We start from the raw sequence: 6692 nt of genomic DNA, 5'->3' as shown, positions 1-6692 counted from the left end.
ACATAATTATTGCAAACTGTCAAAATGCTTTCAGAGGAAGCATTCCATTAGATTTTTTTTCCCATCTCTCCATTTCCTATTTTTCCGTACCTATTTTTCTTCCCCTTCTGAAACAAGAAACCAGGCTTTGACTTGGATTTTTACCAAATTGTTGACTTTAAACATGCTTACTCTGAAGTGGGGGCGGGGAGGAGTTCAGTGGAGGTGATGGAAAAGGTATCTATCCAAATTGTCAGAATTAGTTTTGGGACTGTGATGTATTAACTAATTTAATCAAGCATTCTCTGTGCCAGGATAACATTCACAAGTTGTACATTTGTTACGGCTTGACAAGTTCCAAATACTTATCATTATCAGGGGAGCAACAATACAGTATGAGAACAAGCAGGATTTTAAAAAGCCCGTGGCTGGTGATCTTTCAATGTCATTCTCCTTGCTTTCTCCACTTGAAATCAAAGCCTTTCAACTACCAGATCTGTACTCGCTAAATAAAGAAGTCAATTTTATTGGCAGGGTAGGGTTCAGTTGCAAATGTCATTTTAAAACATATATTGACTCGTTCTTAATACCCATCACTTATGCTTACTTCTGAGAACATCCACCGACCGGTACCTCTTTCAGACTTGCTTCTCCCTTTCCTGCCTTGGGTGCTTCTGGGGCAACGCTTTCAAATTTTCATTATTCTTTCCGAAATAAAGTTATCAAAAAATATTATGAATGATTATTTAGCGTATCTGTTGGGGAGGGGTTAGGGAGACATTTATACCAATCAAGCAAAAATAAATGTGCAATGGCAAAGAAAATCCAAAAAATAAATAAATATCAAACAGGAAGTGTGTAATATACATGCGTTCAGAAACCACTTTACTCATTGTTTGGATATCATTTAATACCATGGGCCACAGTTCCTTGCTAGACTTGTAGCAAGGTTCAGGGTTTGGTAGAACTGTTTTACAAGGGTTTTATCTATGCTAAGAGAATGGTTTGCGTTTGTATTCATAGGGGAGCAGAATTCAAGCCCATGGTCCAGCATGGGAGACGGGGAGGACACAAGGCTTGGTCTTCTCTCTCATGATTTTAAACATCTATAAGAAACCATTGGGAGATATCTCCTATCATTTAGGGCAGGGGTGGGCTGCTGGGGATTTGCAGGGGTTCGGGAGAACCTTTAGTTAAGATTCTGTGCAGTTCAGAGAACCCCCAAATCCCACTCCTAGCTGGCCCCTCCCACCCCACCCCACCCCTCTCAGGAGTCCCCACGTGGCCCATTTTGGATGCAGGTAAGTGCAGGGCATGCATGGAGGCTCAAGGAGGGTGAAAAATGAGCCTACTGGAAGTTTGGGAAGGCCAGAAACAGGCTCGTTTCCAGCCTCCAGAGGGCCTCCAGAGCCTGGGAAGGCCTTTTTCACCCTCCCGGAGGCTTGAAGAAAGCTTCCAGAGCCCAGGGAGGGAAAAAAGTGACACACACACACCCGCCATGGTGCAGGAAGCCGACTAAGCCATGCCCACCATGGCCATGCCCACCCAGCAACCGGTCAGAGAACCCCTTGCTAAAATTTTTGAAGCCCACCCGTTTGGGGCTATTCTTATAATACAAAGAGTATAAATAACTTTACATTATTACCTTGGCTAAGTTGAAGATGTTATCGAAGTCTTGAGTGGCTGCTTGGAGACTGTGAGAGGCTGGATGAAAAGAACTCAAGTCATTAAACCCTAGCAAGACAGAAGTACTACTGTCAATAAAAATTTAGCATCTTGAAACATTACTGTCAATACTGTGTATGAGATTGCATTCTCCATGAAGAATTAGCTGTTTGAGTTTGAAATTTTCCTAGACTCTTGGCTCCAATTAACTCTTTGCTTTTCTCTGGCTGGTGCTCTAGTTATAGCATTAACCAGGTATCCTGACTACTGCAACATACTCTATGTTGGGACTGCCTTTGAACATGACTTTGAAGCTACAAGTGGGAAAAATGCATTTTCCAGACTTCTAGTGGGACACGCCTGCTATTACAAGATAAAATCTATAAAACCAACCTGCATTAGTTGCTAGTAAGCTTCTGGACTCAATATGGCACAGAGGCATCAGGTTACATTAGGGATTGACTTATCCAAACCAATTCTGCCCACTATGTAAGACCATCAAGAGACTGTTTGCTTAAAGTTTTATTATTGTGACCAGTGAAAGGACTATACCAGAAGGGAGGCCTTCTCAGTAGTTGCCCCAATTACCCCTAAAGCTAAGATGGGCACCCTTTGCTTTTAACATTCTAGAAAGTCCTGAAGTCCCTTTTTAAGTAGACATTTGATCTGAGCTGATGGTGACTAGGCCACCATTTCCAACTATGTGCGCTTGGTCTGAAATTCTAAACTCTGCTACTGGTTCTTTTTTATATATTTTTCTGTTAAATAAATTGGGGTGGAATAAAAATTGTCGAAATAATCCACATATAACTAAACTGTGTCCAGGATTTTTGTTTGTTAACTAATTGTGCCAAGAACCACACTTACCTGGCTTGGAATATGAGGAAGCCATAAATGCACATCTTCCTTCCCAATCAAATCTATTGAAGCTCAAAATTGCATCTGGAAAGAAGGAAAGAAGGATGGATGAAAAGAAGGACGGATGAGAAGAAAGAAGACTTGATCTCATTCCTCCCAATGCATTAATCAATTCCACTTCTTCTGTGACCTACCAGCAATCAACACACAATCTTCAAAGGTTATACTGCAAATAATGCATTCCTCCTCCAAATACATATTTCAGCTGATATGTTGGATAAACCCAATTTTCTTGTCAAGAGTGATGAGCCCTGGTAAGCAGCAGCATTGACCTGGCCTTGGTTGATTTCAAAAATATTTAAGAAGTCAGGTTATGCTTTGAAGGGAGACCACCAGCAAATCCCAGGTGGAAAACTGACTATGAAGTTAAAAAACTATTCCAGAAGATTGAAATAGAAAATAACTTCTGTGTTGTGGTGGGGGGAAAAACCCCAATGTAAAGTTACAAGGTCAGGTCAAGAAACAGAGAGTGCAAGGATTGCAAAAAAATATATATGTATTGATGTAGGGAATAGTAACGAAGTTTTGAAGATCTGTCCAAAGCCTTCACTTTCACCCTTTTAAGGACAAACTGATCAAGGTAGAACTATTCTGAGTTTCTTGGGCTTTTTTACTTTCCCAGGAGTCAGCAAAAATTTTGCCTGTCCCATTTCCTTCTCAAGGCTAGAGCTAGATTTTTCTGCAAGGACTCAGGTTCAACTCAAAACTGTTTATTTTAGTTAATGAAGGTACACAGTAGACAAGGCCTCCAAATAAGCAAGCAATTTATATCTTAAGCTGCTACTTGCCTGGCCCTGCTGTAAGCAAGGCAAGGCAACTGAGCCATTGAAAATGATCAACATAAGTCATTACAGTCAGTAGAACACGAAGCAACCAGTCTGGTTCATGGAGCAATTCCCATCAATTGAATAAGTTGTGCTTTGAGTCATATTATCAAGATTTTTTAAATGTACATCACATTTTGACATAATGGCTAGTTTCACACATTCTACTGATGTTGTTAGTTGAGTTTTGGCTTATGAAGCCAGATGGACAATCATGTCCTGCTTGTCACTGTCGTAATTTTTAGATAGTTTTGCAGGACTGAAGAAGAAAAATATTGGCTGCATAAAAACTTAATGAAATAAATAAATAAATAAAATAAATATTCTGTAAATCCAGCCACCGGTTTTCCCAGTTGCAATGTATGGCTGTGAAGGTTGGACCATAAGAAAGGCTGAGCACCAAAGAATTGAGGCCTTTGAACTCTGGTGCTGGAGAAGACTCCTGTGAGTCCCTTGGACTGCAAGGCGAACAAACAAGTCAGTTCTACGGGAGATCAACCCTGACTGCTCTTTAGAAGGCCAGATCCTGAAGATGAAACTGAAATACTTTGGCCACCTAATGAGATAGAAGGACTCTGTTGTGCCTCGTCCGCCCCCCTCTCCGCAGCCGGGCCCCTCTCATCTCCTGTTATCTCAGCCAGGGACTGATAGTGCAGACAAACGGCCTGGCATGACTCCAGCCCCCAGTCCTGGCACCATGCCCAGACAGACGGAGCAAGACGAATGGCCTGGCATGCCTCCAGCCCCCAGTCCTGGCACCATGCCCGGACAGACCGAGCAAATAAACCCCTTCCCCACAGCATGTGAGCCTGAGGAGCATGAAGCCAGTCACGAGCTGGAATTGCTGGCAGCTGGAGGGTGGACAGATCCATGCTTCCAGAGAATGGAGAGGCGACATCAGCAAAAGGAAGGGAGGGGCAGGCCTGGATAAGTGCTGAGTCATGGAGCCACACCCCATGGCCTATATAAAGGATCTGCTTTCTGGCATTCTTTGAGTCAGGCAAAGTCTAATCTGGATTGCTGAAGTCACACCTTGGACTCCTGCTTGCCCTGAGAACTCTGACAGAACTTTGGCAAAGCTCCAGAGGCTTTGTGGCCACGCTTGATACAGACTTCCCCGACCCGGCCATCAGAGGAGGAGTGGGACATGACAGACTCACTGGAGAAGAGCCTAATGCTGGGAAAGATTGAGGGCAAAAGAAGAACGGGACGACAGAGAATGAGGTGGCTGGATGGAGTCACTGAAGCAGTAGGCGTGAGTTTAAATGGACTCCAGAGGATGGTAGAGGACAGGAAGGCCTGGAGGAATGTTGTCCATGGGATCGCAATGGGTCAGACACGACTTCGCAACTAACAACAACAATAAAACATGGTTTATTCAATAATCTATAGTTAAATAAGCCATTTAGAATGATCATTCTCCTGCTTTAGCCCTTAGTGTTGGAGAAAATACACAACCATTTCATATTCTTTCTTCAGCTAACACCCGTTGACTGGTGATAGATGCTCCATCACTGGAGGTTTTCAAGAAGAGATGGTACAACCATTTGACTGGAATGGTATCGGGTCTCCTGTTGGAACAGAAAATTGGACTAGAAGACCTCAACTCTATTATTCTATGATTCTATCAGCAGTAGCCATTTATGTAGTCCAATATTTTGTTGCATATCATACGGAATGATTAGATTTATAGAATCCCATTTGTGTGAATTAAAGCTCATTAGCTGATTTCATAAAACACAGTTAGCCAAATTAAAGTTAGCAAAACAGAATTGCTGCATTTACATGACATGCTTTTCCCAGCACACATTATGAATTAAACAAAGTGATATGCCAACAAGATAGTGGAATTTCCTACAAAAGTCAAATCCCAAAATACAAGACATTTATTTTAGCCTGATTTAGCATACTGTATGAACTGAAGCCTTTGAGTTCAAATGGATGTTTATAGGATTACATTTGCAACTGTACAGTATTAATGAAAGGCTTTCTTTTTTTAACAAAGGAAATATTAAATTGCCTTCTAGATAGTTTCAATAATATTCAATAATAAGATGAAGCATGTTGGAGAGATGCCTCAAATTCTCTTGCACTTTGAACAAGATTCATAATGTGTTAATAAGTACTTGGTTGGCGGCATTTCAGAGAAGGTGAAAAAAATACTTCTAACCCATTGATCACTTTGCTGGAAAGGAAGTTTAATATTAAGAAGGCTTAATTTTGTCCTTACATTCTTTGGACTATATCCAGTGGTGGGATTCAGCCAATTCGCACCACTTCGGGAGAACCGGTTGTTACTTTCTGAGCAGTTTGGCAAAATGGTTGTTGGAAGAAATCATTAGGGCAGAGAACCGGTTGTTAAATTACTTGAATCCCACCACTGACTATATCTATGTGTTACATCTATGAACCTGGATATGCCCTTCTAAAAAACAGAGTGCAACCGAACAAACTTGGAAATAACTTGTATTATTCCAGGAAAACTCTAATATTTGTATATAAAACAAGTAACCCACCAACCTTGAATGGTAGTTATGTATGGGCTCAGGTATGTTTGCTTTGGCTCCCTGCCTGGAAATAGAGGGGAAAATAGAGGAGGGGGGAAAAAGATACAAACTTCAAAGGTCATATTGGTGAGCCTTTAAAAAAACCCATGTGTACAAACCTGATGCAAACAGCATAGGAGGAATTTCTGAGTATCATTTTCTACACTCTGAAATATTGCGTGGTGAAAGAATTGCAGAAGTGGGATGAAAAGTCCCATTTCTGTGAACAGGGAAGTAACTTCAAAACCTTACGTGATTTCTCCTTATGATTGGATGACAACTGAGAAACAAATAGCTGTAAAATAAACCAGAGGAAGAGTTGAAAAATTGAAGTGTTTGTGTGTGTGTGTACTATGTACTATATATGGACAATACCAATTTCTATACTGACAATCACCATTTTCAATTTAACAAAAAATGCATCATCACTAGGACAATAAAAATAATCTCAAAACCTCTCAGAGATATAGCAACACTCTCCTTGCTTGAATAAAATCAGCCAATGAAGTCATGACAATGCTCTACTTTTAGCCCAAAATCTACAAAGAAATAGCTGTGACAATGACAGAATCTCTCTCGTCCTTCATTAGTCCAGTGGGAAACTGCCATCCCCAATCCAGAATACAATTTTCCTTATTTTCTCTTTTTTCTTTCTGTACTATGAGCTCGACAAACACAAAGCGGGGAAAGGAAGAAAAGACTCACAAGGTGCTTGGAGAAAGACCACAACTCCCTTGACAGATGAGAATCAAACAATCAA

At 41.1% G+C, this 6692-nt stretch overlaps 1 long non-coding RNA gene across 1 annotated transcript; it reads right to left on the bottom strand.

Moving 5' to 3' along the window:
- Window positions 1–242: 242 nt before the first annotated feature.
- Window positions 243–6161, bottom strand: LOC131188512 (uncharacterized). The gene is made up of 4 exons (XR_009152792.1): window positions 6052–6161; window positions 2512–2586; window positions 1625–1683; window positions 243–683 (listed from the first exon to the last, which is right to left on the bottom strand). It is a non-coding gene; the product is annotated as an uncharacterized LOC131188512 (long non-coding RNA).
- Window positions 6162–6692: the final 531 nt, after the last annotated feature.

Source organism: Ahaetulla prasina, chromosome 1 (assembly GCF_028640845.1).
Source record: "Ahaetulla prasina isolate Xishuangbanna chromosome 1, ASM2864084v1, whole genome shotgun sequence".
NCBI lineage: Eukaryota > Metazoa > Chordata > Lepidosauria > Squamata > Colubridae > Ahaetulla > Ahaetulla prasina.
Note: the sequence above shows the minus strand (reverse complement) of the source record. Positions and strands in the feature narration are given on the sequence as shown.